Source organism: Lynx canadensis, chromosome X (assembly GCF_007474595.2).
Source record: "Lynx canadensis isolate LIC74 chromosome X, mLynCan4.pri.v2, whole genome shotgun sequence".
NCBI lineage: Eukaryota > Metazoa > Chordata > Mammalia > Carnivora > Felidae > Lynx > Lynx canadensis.
In genome coordinates this window covers 64,576,025-64,588,978 of record NC_044321.2, presented here as the reverse complement: position 1 = coordinate 64,588,978, position 12,954 = coordinate 64,576,025, and the positions used below count along the sequence as shown (strand labels likewise).

Genomic DNA, 12,954 nt, shown 5'->3' with positions numbered 1-12,954 from the left:
GTTCTAAATATATCTGTCAAGTCCATCTGATCCACTGTATCATTCAGGGCCCTTGTTTCTTTATTGACCATGTGTCTAGATGATGTATCCATTTCTGTAAGTGGAGTGTTAAAGTCCCCTGCAATTACCACATTCTTATCAATAACATTGCTTATGTTTGTGGGATATTGTTTTATATATCTGGGGTCTCCTGTGTTTGGCACATAGACATTTATAATTGTTAGCTCTTCCTGATAGATAGACCCTGTGATTATTGTATAATGCCCTTCTTTATCTCTTGTTCCAGCCTTTAATTTAAAGTCTAGTTTGTCTGATATAAATATGGCTACTCCAGCTTTTTTTGACTTCCTGTGGCATGATAAATAGTTCTCCATCCTCTCACTCTCAATCTGAAGGTGTCCTCAGGTCTAAAATGAGTCTCTTGTAGACAGCAAATAGATGGGTCTTGTTTTTTTATCCACTCTGATACCCTATGTCTTTTGGTTGGTGCATTTAGTGCATTTACATTCAGTGTTATTATAGAAAGATATGGATTTAGAGTCGTTGTGATGTCCATAGGTTTCATGCTTGTAGCAATGTCTCTGTTACTTTGTCTCACAAGATCCCCCTTAGGATCTCTTGTAGGGCTGGTTTAGTGGTGACGAATTCCTTCCGTTTTTGTTTGTTTGGGAAGACCTTTATCTCTCCTTCTATTCTAAATGAGAGACTTGCTGGATAAAGGATTCTCGGCTGCATGTTTTTTCTGTTCATCACATGGAAGATCTCCTGCTATTCCTTTCTGGCCTGCCAAGTTTCAGAAGAGATCAGTCACGAGTCTTCTAGGTCTCCCTTTGTATGTTAGAGCACGTTTATCACTAGCTGCTTTCAGAATTTTCTCTTTATGCTTGTATTTTGCCACTTTCACTGATATGTCATGCAGAAGATTGATTCAAGTTCCATCTGAAGGGAGATCTCTGTGCCTCTTGGATTTCAATGCCATTTTCCTTCCCCAGATCCGGGAAGTTCTCAGCTATTATTTCTTCAAGTACCCCTTCAGCCCCTTTCCCTCTCTCTTCCTCCTCTGGAATACCAATTATGCATAGATTATTTCTCTTTAGTGCATCACTTAGTTCTCTCATTTTCCCCTCATACTCCTGGATTTTTTTATCTCTCTTTTTCTCAGCTTCTTCTTTTTTCATAATTTTATCTTCTAGTTCACCTATTCTCTCCTCTGCCTCTTCAATCTGAGCTGTGGTTGTCTCCATTTTATTTTGCAGATCATTAATAGCATTTTTTAGCTCCTCCTGGCTGTTCCTTAGTCCCTTGATCTGTGTAGCAATAGATTCTCTGCTGTCCTTTATACTGTTTCCAAGCCCAGTGATTAATTTTCTATTATTCTAAATTCCCTTTCTGTTATATTGTTTAAATCTTTTTTGATCATTTCGTTAGCTGTCGTTATTTCCTGGACATTTTTTCGAGTGGAGTTCTTCTGTTTTGTCATTTTGGATAGTCCTTGGAGTGTTGCGGGACTGTGGGGCACTTCCCCTGTGCTGTCTTGAATAACTTGCATTGGTGGACAGGGCCGCAGTCAGACCTGATGTCTGCCCCCAGCCCCCTGCTGGGGCCACAGTCAGACTGGTGTGTGCCTTCTCTTTCCTTCTCCTAGAGGCAGGATTCACTGTGGGGTGGCATGGCCCGTCTGGGCTACTTGCACACTGCCAGGCTTGTGGTGCTGGGGATCTGGTGTATTAGCTGGGGTGGATCGGCAAGATGCACAGGGGCGGGAGGGGCAGGCTCAGCTTGCTTTTCTTTTGGAGATCCGCTTTGGGAGGGGCCCTGCAGCACCGGGAGGGAGTCAGACCCGCTGGAGGGATGGATCTGCAGAAGCACAGCATTAGGTGTTTGCGGGGTGCTAGCAAGTTCCCAGGCAGGAACTGGTTCCCTTTGGGATTTTGGATGGTGGATGGGAGAGGGAGATGGCGCTGGTGAGTGCCTTTGTTCCCTGCCAAGCTGAGCTCTGTCATCCGGGGCTCAACAACTCTCCCTCCAGTTGTCTTCCAGCCCTCCCATTCTCCGAGCAGAGCTGTTAGCTTACAACTTTCCAGATGTTAAGTCCCGCTTGCTGTCAGAACACACTCCATCCGGCCCATCCACTTTTGCAAGCCAGACTCAGGGGCTTTGCTTTGCAGGTGGGCCGCCCCTCCACCCCGGCTCCCTCCCGCCAGTCGCACCACCTTGCCACCCTTCCTACCCTCTTCCATGGACCTCTCGTCTGCGCTTGGCTCCAGAGACTCTGTTCTGCTAGTCTTCTGGTGGTTTTCTGGGTTATTTAGGCAGGTGTAGGTGGAATCTAAGTGATCAGCAGGACGCAGTCAACCCAGAGTCCTCCTATGCCGCCATCTTCCCCAGGTCAGTCAAACATGGCCATTTTTAAAGAACACGTTAAATTTTGGAAGCACTCTTTCATTAGAAAAAGAGATGTCAGTACCAGATAAAGGATTAGTATCCAAAATATATAAAGAATTAATCAAACTCAACACTCAAAGTACAAATAATCCAGTGAAGAAATGGACAGAAGACATGAATAGACACTGTTCCAAAGAAGACATCCAGATGATGATGAAAAGATGCTCAATATCACTCATCATCAGAAAAGTACAAATCAAAACTACGGTGAGATACCACCTCACACCTGTCAGAATGGCTAAAATGAACAACTCAGGCAACAACAGATTTTGGTGAAGATGAGGAGAATGGGGAACACTTTTGCTCTGTTAGTGTGAATGTAAACTGGTGCAGCCACTTTGGAAAACAGTATGGAGGCTCCTCAAAAAAATTAAAAATAAAACTACCCTACCTCCCAGCAATTTCACCACTAGGTATTTACCCAAAGGATACAAAAATGCTGATTTGAAGGGAACATGCACCCCAATATTTACAGAAGTACTATTGACAATAGACCAAATTATGGAAAGAGCCCAAGTTGTTGACAAGAGCCAAATATATATATATATATATATATACATATATATATATACACACACACACATATATACACACACATACACACACACACTGAAATCTTGTCATTTGCAGCAACGTGGATGGAACGAGAGGGTTATGCTTATGCTCAGCAAATTAAATCAGTCAGAGAAAGAGATAAATGATTTCACTCGTGTGGAATTTAAGAAACACAACAGATGAACGTAGGGGAAGGGAAAGAAAAATAAGATAAAAACAGAGGGTGACAAACCATAAGAGACTCTTAAATACAGAGAACAAACTGACAGGTGCTATTGGCGGGTGATGGGCTAAATGGGTGATGGGCATTAAGGAAGACACTTTTCTGAATGAGCAATGGGTGTCATGTGTAAATGATGAATCACTAAATTCTGCTCCTGAAACCAATACTACACACTATGTTAACTAAATTTAATTTAAATAAAAAATAAAAATAAATAAATTAAAAAAATAACATTGTGCAAAACATAAACAAATAAATAGAATTAAAAATAAAAAGACTAGATTTTCAAGTTAATTAAATTCTTCCAAATACCAGTCATCAACTCTTGAAAGTGTAACTGCTTAGATTTTTGTAACTATATACAAAGCATTGTAGCATTCCTACATTCAATCTATCATCAAGTCTTAACAATTCTCTTCTCATAATGTCTCTCATATCTGTCATTTTGTTTTCATTTTTATAGCCACTCATTTATAGGAGTATAGGTTCTAGGTCATCTCCTTGTGTTTAATTCATCTTACCTTCAGTTAGGAAAATGGTTTGTCATAAATAACATTTTCTTGCTAATAATAGCTAATTCCACATGTAACATCTCAGTTAATCCTCACAACACTATGATGTAATTAGTGTTATTATTCTTATTTTATATAAGATTAAACTGAAGTGCAGAGATTATATAATTTGCTCAAGATCACACACTTAGGCAGAGCCAGGCTGTCTGATTCCAACTTCCATGCTTTCAGTCATTCTACTATATGAAAGAGCCCAAGAACTAAGGGCATCTCCTTCCATTTTACTGAATCCAATATTTAATGTCATGAATCCTTAAACAAAAAGATCTGGAAGGAACCTTTGAATCTATCTAGTCCAGAGATTGCAGACTAGTGGCTTATGAAAATATTTTATTTGGTCTTTGTGTTGTTTTAGTGTAAATTCCTTGTCAACAATTAAAATGGAAATATTTCACATAAAAATTGGAATTATTTAATCCTCTACAAAAATTCAAATATTGAATATACATTACCACTTAGTCACAAACATCTGAAGCTCAGTTATTTCTGTCTGCTTAAACAAGGCATATGAGCTTTAGTTAGACATGTCTCCACTTCTCCTTCACTCATTTAGCTATTTGGTCTTTGTGGAAATTTGCACCTATGATCTATGGTTTGCTTCAACACCAGGAACTTAGGGACACTGACTTACCCAAAACCACATAGAGAATTCGTACCAAAATCAAGACTAGAATCTAGGTCTATTTGACTCCCAATTAAGGCTCTTTCTGCTATGTGATGTGTTTCCTTTTATGTGTCTTTAAATAAGTTTTATCTTTTGCTATCAATATTCTCTCAACATTTCTTTTGGCCTACTCATTATTTCTTTCAAAACTGGTTTCAAAATTTACCCTATATATAATTTTTCAGACTAATTCCATCTGACTCTGGTCACAAATGTATTCAGCATCCCCTTTGCATTAATTACTTTACACTTGTTGATATGCTTGTTTGTATAGCATTCATACATTTCCTCAGTATATATTTTATTTCCTCACCTAGACTAAATTTCTTATGACTAAGGATATCAATTTGTGCAAAATTTGTGAAGTTGGTGAAACTCATGTTAGATCATTCCAGCTTCTTTCTCTGCCCTTTAGACTATCCAGTGCCTACCCCTGTGTACTCTTCCTATTCTTATCAAAGCTTTTTTAGAAGACCTCTGTTATCAATCATTTGACAAGGGTCCGTGTACAGGTGTCCTGCAAGCTGAATTTGGCCAGCAGTCATATTATGTTGGTATACAAACATATTTTCTTAGTTTAAATGTTTTTATATGAGACGTTTGCTTTCTAATTCATCACAGGCCTCTTTATTACTTTTTTTTGGGTGGGGGAGATATTTAATGAAGAAAATGTGGATTTTTTCTAGCTTTATTGAGAAATAATTAACATATGTCAATGTATATAAGAAAGATATTCTTTTTTATATTTAAATTCAAGTTAGTTAACATACAGTGTTGTCTTGGCTTCAGAAGTAAACCCAGTAATTCATCTCTTACATATGACACAGAGTGCTCATCCTAAAAAGTACCCTTTTTGATGCCTATCACCCACCCACCTCCTCTACAGAAACCCTCAGTTTGTTCTCTGTATTTAAGAGTCTCGTGGTTTTCTTCCCTCTCTGTTATCTTATTTTTCCTTCCCTTCCCCTATATTCATCTGTTCTGTTTCTCAAATTCCACATATGAGTGAAATTGTATATCTGCCTTTCTCTGACTTATTTCACTTAGCATGATACCCTCTAGTTTCATCCATGTGGTTGCAAACAGCAAGATTTCTTTTTTCTTCATTGCTGAGTGTACACACACACACACACACACACACACACACACCACATCTTCTTTATCCATTCATCATTTAGGATCATAAACTGGGCCTGATTTACACACTTGTGTTTTCTGTCTAGTCACTGTAGATGTTTGAGTTTGTGTTCCCTGTATCATATCTTCCATTGGGCTTCTGCATTATTTTCAAGACTCATTACCACTTTTCCCTAGATTTGATAACTGAATACTTATCTTGTTCCCTGTTCTTGAGTCTAGGAAATCTTAGTAATCTTCCCAAATCAAGGTCTGCCTTGTTATGAGGTGACCCATTTCCTGATACTAAAGTAAGTCTGCTTGACTGTGTTCTGAATGGTATCTGCTTCTTGATTCAATGGACATGTACTCTGACCTACTTTGGAGAACATGATGTTCCTCCACCATAGATTCTCTCCTGTTAACTATTTGTGTAAATAACCACAAGTTGCCTTGACAATCAAATATGGTGCCTGTCTGCCAAATCGGCCTTCCTTCCAATGTTTAAGTTTGATCTCAAGTATCTATCTCTGCCTAATAATAATATCTAGATAATAATATCTGCCTAATAAGATCAAATCCCAGATCCTTTTCCTGTCCAATTAATATGATGACACTTGCAATTAATTAGGCCACAGTTCAAGAATGTCTATTGATATAACACTGTGAGTTTAAGTTAATTCCTTTTTCTAGGAACATTTGTATTCTTGAATCTTAGAAATTAACCAATATGGGGCAAGGGAGGTTTAGAGGAGATGAAGGGGTAAAAAAACATGAGAAGAAATTTCCCAGAGTATTTCAAAAATTAATCAGTATCCAAGATTGTGAAGCTGTTTAACATCTTGGTGAGGATGTCTTTTTGTAAACCCAAAAGTGTTAAGCATGAATGAAGCCTCATTAAATATTTTTTTTTTTTCCTCTGGGAAACTATTCATAATGCAATATAAATCATACAATTAAACAAAACAGAAACATAAAAGAAAGTTATTCAAAACTAAGTTCTTAGTGAAAAAGACTCAAGCTAGTTATATTTTTAAAGCAAAGAAACTAGGACTTATAAAAACTCTTACAATTTTAGCCATGAAATCATTGTTCAGAAAAAGAAGTGGTGGGCTAATCAAAGTAAAACACCTGTAAAAATTAATCTGGACCTCTTCTGATTGATTAAATTCTCAAATTTTTCTCTCTAGTTTTATCACCAAGGGTCTATAGTGTTTTTGTTAATTAAAGTAAAACTGGATTGCTTTTTAATTCTTTTCAATATTAAATACAATAAACTGCTATTGTTTTAATTTTTTAGATTAAAAAAAAACATGGAAGGTAAATTACTAGCCCAAGGTCTCCAAGAGTTCAGCACTCAGAATAACAAAGTTCTATTTCTCACAGTTACATGAATAGGCCCAAGACATCAAGGCAATGATCTAAAACAAATACACATAATATATTTATTAAATGTCCTATTGAAAATTATGCACAAGCATACATATTGTAATCTATATTTGTATTGTTGTAAATTAAAAATATGGACACAATTTCCAGGAAAATAATAGCTATAAAATTAAGATAATTATATGCTCATTTTAGCTGCACATATACTAAAGACACAATTTCCAGGAAAATAATAGCTATAAAATTAAGATAATTATATGCTCATTTTAGCTGCACATATACTAAAATTGGAATTATACAGAGTAGATAAGCATGGCCTCTGGGCAAAGATAGCATGGACATTTCTGAAGCATTCCACAGTTCTCTTAAAAAATATAATTACACTAAAACTTAGAATTGTCACATATAGAATAGTCTAGATACAATTAAAATTTGCTACAAAATCAGCATATCAATTGAAATAATACTTTTAAACACATAAAGGAATATGCCTTAGAATAAGAGAGACAAAAGATGAAAGAAATATAAGAATTACATGCTGAGGGATACATAATGGGAAAGTTTTGTAAAGTTTTTCTTTAGTTTTTATTTAAATTCCATGTAGTTGACATACAACGTAATAGGAGTTTCAGGTGTACAAATTAGTGATTCAATACTTACATACAACAACTTGTGCTCATCACAACAATTGCACTCCTTACTCCTCATCATGAATTTAACACATCTCCTGACCGACCTCTCCTTTGGTAACCAGTTTGTTCTCCATAGTTAAGACTCTGTTTCCTGATTTGCCTCTCTCTTTTCCCCCTATGATTGATTTATTTCTTAAATTCCACACATGAGTGAAATCAGGTGATATTTTCTTTCTCAGATTGATGTATTTTGCTTAGCACCATACTCTCTAGCTCCATCCACATCATTGCAAATGACAATATTTCATCCTTTTTATGGTTGAGTAATATTCCATTGTATACATATACCACTTCTGCTTTATACCTACATCAGTCTGTGGATATTTGAGCTCTTTCCATCATTGAGTTATTGTTGATAATGCTTCTATAAACATCAGGGTGCATGTATCCCTTCAAATTAGTACTTCTGTATTCAATGGGTAAATACTTAGTAGTACAATTGCTAGATTGTGGGGTAATTCTATTTTTAACTTTTTGAGGAAACTCCATACTGTTTTCCAGAGTGGATACACCAGTTGGCATTCCCAACGGTGCAAGGAGGTTCCCCTTCCTCCACATCTTTGCCAACACCTGTTGTATACTGTGTTGTTAATTTTAGCCATTCTGACAGGTGTGAAGTGGTATCTTATCATGGTTTTGATTTGTATTCACCTGATGATGAGTGATGTTGAGCACCTTTTCATGTGTCTGTTAGCCATTTGGATGTATTCTTTGGAAAATTGTCCATGTCTTCTCACCATTTTTAATCTGGATTATTTGGTTTTTGGGTGTTCAGATTTATAAGCCCTATTTTGGATACTAACCCTTTAATATATATGTCATTTGCAAATACCTTTTCCTTTTCCATATGTTGACTTAAGTTTTGTTGATTGTTTCCTTCACTGTGCAGAAGTTTTTATTTTGATGAAGTCCCACTAGTTTTTTTTTTTTTTTTTTTTTTTTTTTGCTTTTGTTTTCCTTGCCTTGGAGACATATCTAGTAAGCAGTTACTAGAGAGGATATCAAAGAGATTACTTCCTGTATTCTCTAGGATTTTGATGGTTTCCTTTCTTACATTTAGGTATTTAATCCATTTTTAATTTACTTTTGTGTATGGTGTAAGAAAGTGGTCTGCTTTCTTTCTATTGCATGTTTTCCAGTTTTCTCAACACCATTTGTTTCAATGGGCTTTTTTCCCATTGGATATTCCTTCCTGCTTTGCCAAAGATTAATTGACCATGTAGTTGTAGATTCATGTCTGGCTTTTCCATTCTGTTCTATGGATCTATGTGTGTATTTGTTCCAGTACCATACTGATGACCACATCCTTGTAATATAACTTGAAGTCCAGAATTGTGAAGCCTCCAGGTTTCCTTTTCTTTTTCAAGGTTCCTTTGGCAATTCAGTGTGTTTTGTGTTTCCATACAAATTTTAGGATTATTTATTCTGGCTCTGTGAAAAATGCTGGTGTTATTTTGATAGAGATTGCATTAAAGGTGTAGATTTCTTTAGGGAGTATAAACATTTTGACAATATTTGTTCTTCTAATCCGTGAAAGTGGAATCCTTTTCCATTTCTTTGTGTGTTCTTCAATTTCTTTCATTAGTGTTTTGAAACTCGGAGTACAGATTTTTCACTTCTTTAGTTAAATTTATCTCTAAATATCTTATGGTTTTTGATGCAGTGGTAAATAAGATTGGTTCCTTGATTTCTCTTTCTGCTTTTTCATTATTGTTGTATAGAAACGCAACGATTTCTGTATCTTGATTTTGTATCCTGCGACTTTGCTGAATTTGTGTATCAATTCTAGCAACTGGCGGGGGGGGAGTAGTTTTCAGGGTTTTCTATATAGAGTATTATGTCATCTCCAAATAGTGAAATCTTGACTTCTTCCATGCATATTTGGATACATTTATTTCTTTTTGTTTTGTGATTGCTATGGCTAGAGTTGTGAGAGCAAAATCCCTGTCTTGTTCCTGGCTTGGAAGAAAAACTCTCAATTTTTCTCCATTGGGGATTATATTATCTGTGGATTTTCATAGACAGCCTTTATCATGTTGAAGTATGTTCCCTCTATCCCTGTTTTGTTGAGGGCTTTCATCAAGAATGGATACTGTATTTTGTCCAATGCTTTTTCTGCATCTATTGAGAGGTTCGTATGGTTCTTATCCTTTCTTTCATTAATGTGGTGTATTACATAGATTTATTTGAGGATATTCAATTTGCCTTACAACCCAGGAATAAATCACACTTGATTGTGGAGAATGGTTCTTTTAATGTACTGCTTTATTTGGTTTGTTAGTAATTTATTGAGGCTTTCTGCATCCATGTTCATCAGGGATATTGGCCTGTAGTTCTCTTTTTCAGTGGAATCTTTGGTTTTGGTTTCAGGGGAATGCTGACCTCATGGAATGAATTTTGGTGTTTTCCTTCTTTTTATATTTCTTGGAATAGTTTGAGAAACATAAGTATTAACTTGTCTTTAAATGTTGCATATAATTTGCCTATGAACTCATCAGGCCCTAGACTTTTGTTTGCTGGGAGATTATTGATTATAATTCAATTTCTTTGCTGGTTATTGGTCTGTTAAAGTTTTCTATTTCTTCTTGTTTCAGTTTTGGTTATTTATATGTTTCTAGGAATTTGTGCATTTCTTCCAGGTTGTCCAATTTTTGGCATATCGTTTTTTATACTATTCTCATAATTGCTCATATTTCTGTGGTGTTGGTGGTTATTTCTCTACTGTCATTTCTGATTTTATTTATTTGGGTCCTATCTCTCTTTTTTTTGATAAGTGTGCCTAGAAGTTTATAAATTTTGTTAATTTAAAATAAAGAAACAGCCCCTGTTTTCATTGATCTATTCTATTGTTCTCTTAGTTTCTATCGTTTATTCCTTTTATAATCTTTATTTTTTTTCCCTTATCCTAATGACTTTAGGCTTTGTTTGTTGTTCTTTTGCTAGTTCTTTTAGGTGTAAAATTCACTTGCATATTTGAGATATTTCTTTCTTCTTGAGGTAGGCCTGTATTTCTATATACTTACTTCTTATGATTGTTTTTGCTGCATCCCAAAAATTTTGCACTGTTGTGCTTTCATTTTCATTTCTTTCCATGTATTTTTTCTTTTTTGATTTCCTAGTTGACTCATTCATTCTTTATTAAAATATCATTTAATCCCATGTATTATTTGTGGTCATTCCACATTTTTTTTCTTGGGGTTGACTTCAAGTTTCATAGCATTGTGGTCAGAAAATATGCATGGTGTGTTCTAAATTTTTTGTACTTGTTGAGGCCTTATTTTTGACCTAGTGTGTGATCTATTCTTAGAATGTCTCTTGTGCACTTTAAAAGAATGTATATTCTGCTGCTTTAGAGTGAAATGTTCTGAATATACCTGTTAAGTCCTTCTGATCCAATGTGTCTTTCAAAACCATTATTTTCTTGTAGATTTTCTGTTTAGATAATCTGTCCATTGATGTAAGTGAGCTATTAAAATCCCCTACTATTATTGTATTTGTATCAATGAGCTATTTTATGATTGTTATTAATTGTTTTATATATTTGGATGCTCTCATTTGGGGACATAAATATTTACAATTGTTAAATCTTGTTGGATAGTCCCCTTTGTTATTATATAGTGTCCTTCATCTCTTGTTAGTCTTTGTTTTAAAGTCTATTTTGTCTGATACAAATATTGCTATTCTTGGTTTCTTTTGACGTCCATTTGCATGATAAATGTGTCTCCATCCCCTTACTTTCAATCTGCACATGTCTGTAAGTCTAAAATGAGTCTCTTGTCGGTAGCATATAGATGGGTCTTGTCATTTTTATCCATTCTGACACCCTGTATCTTTTTATTGGAGTGTTTAGTCTATTTGTATTCAGAGTAACTATTGATAAATATGTATTTAGCGCCATTTTATTACTTGTTTTGTCATTGGTTCTGGAGATTTTCTCTGTTCCTTTCTTTTCTTTATCACTTCTGGTCTTTCCTTCCCACTCAAAGAGTTTCTTTTAATATTTCTTGCAAGGCTATTTTAGTTGTCATGAACTCCTTTAGTTTTTGTTTGTTTGGGAAACTATCTCTCCTGTATTCTGAATGATAGTTTTGCTGGATAGAGTATTTGGGGCTGCAGATTTTTCCCTTTCAGCGCGTTGAATACATCATGCCACTCCTTTCTGGCTTGCCAAATTTCTGTGGAGAGATCTGCAGTTAGCCTTATGGGTCTTTCCTTGTAAGTTAAGGACCTTTTTTGTCATGCTGCTTTTAGGATTTTTCTTTATTACTATATTTTGCAAATTTAATTACAATGTGTCTTGGTATTGTGCTGCTTTTGTTGATTTTGGTGGGAGTTCTCTGTGACTCCTGGATTCAAATGTTTATTTCCTTTCCCAGTTTAGGGAAGTTTTCAGCTATTATTTCCTCAAATAAACCTTCTGCCCCCTTTTCTCCTTCTTTTTTTGGGACTCCTATAATATGAATGTTATGACAATTGATGGAGTCAGTGAGTTCCTCAAGTCTGTTCTCTTGTTTCATAATTCTTGTTTCTCTTTTTTGTCCATCTTCATTATTTTTTATTATTTTGTCTTCTGTATTACTTATTCATTCATTTGCTTCTTCCTTCTTTTTGTTCATTGCGTCAAGTCTCTTTTGAATCTCACTGCATTTTACATTTCTGACTGATTTTTTTTAATTCTTTTATTTCTGCAGTAAGGGCTTCCCTGAAGTCTTCCATTGTTTTTTCAAACCCAGTGAGTATTCTTGTGATTGTTGCTTTAAATGTTCCATCAGGCATGTTTCTTATATCTGTTTCACTTAGATCTCTGGTCATGACCTTATCTTGTTCTTTCATTTGGGATGATTCCTCTATCTTGGCATTTTGTCTAAGTCACTGTCTTCTGTGTGTTAGAAAAGCACATTATGTTTTCTGCTCCTGAGACTAATGACTTTCTAAAGATGTCATATAATGTCCAGGGCCTGGTGCTTCACGGATTGTTTCTGGTGTGTTCTACAGACGCTCTGCTGTTGTGTTTTGGCCGCTCAATCCTTCAGGCCAGTTATCTGCAGAGACTCTCCTTGTGTGCAGTGGGCAGTTTTTGGTTGTTCCATGGCCAGAATGTGGCAGATTTTAACTAAGTATGCTCTAGTCTACTTGTTAATTGAGATTCAATACTACTTCCTCCAGAACTTAATCCCTGCAGAATTATCTGCTTGGGAGATGCTTCTGCTAGTCTTAGGGAGAATAGGCCCATCATGGTGAGACTAAGGCAAGCTTGACCAAGAAGTGCAGTACTTCCAAAACACAAGGGTGTGGGAC

The 12,954-nt window shown here is 35.8% G+C and overlaps 1 protein-coding gene and 1 non-coding gene across 2 annotated transcripts in view; both read left to right on the top strand.

Moving 5' to 3' along the window:
• Positions 1-12,954, top strand: part of HMGN5 (high mobility group nucleosome binding domain 5) — a 189,788-nt gene that overhangs the window by 107,110 nt on the left and 69,724 nt on the right. The window lies entirely within an intron of this gene.
• LOC115507939 lies at positions 7,224-7,328 on the top strand. The gene has a single exon (XR_003966857.1). It is a non-coding gene; the product is annotated as a U6 spliceosomal RNA (small nuclear RNA).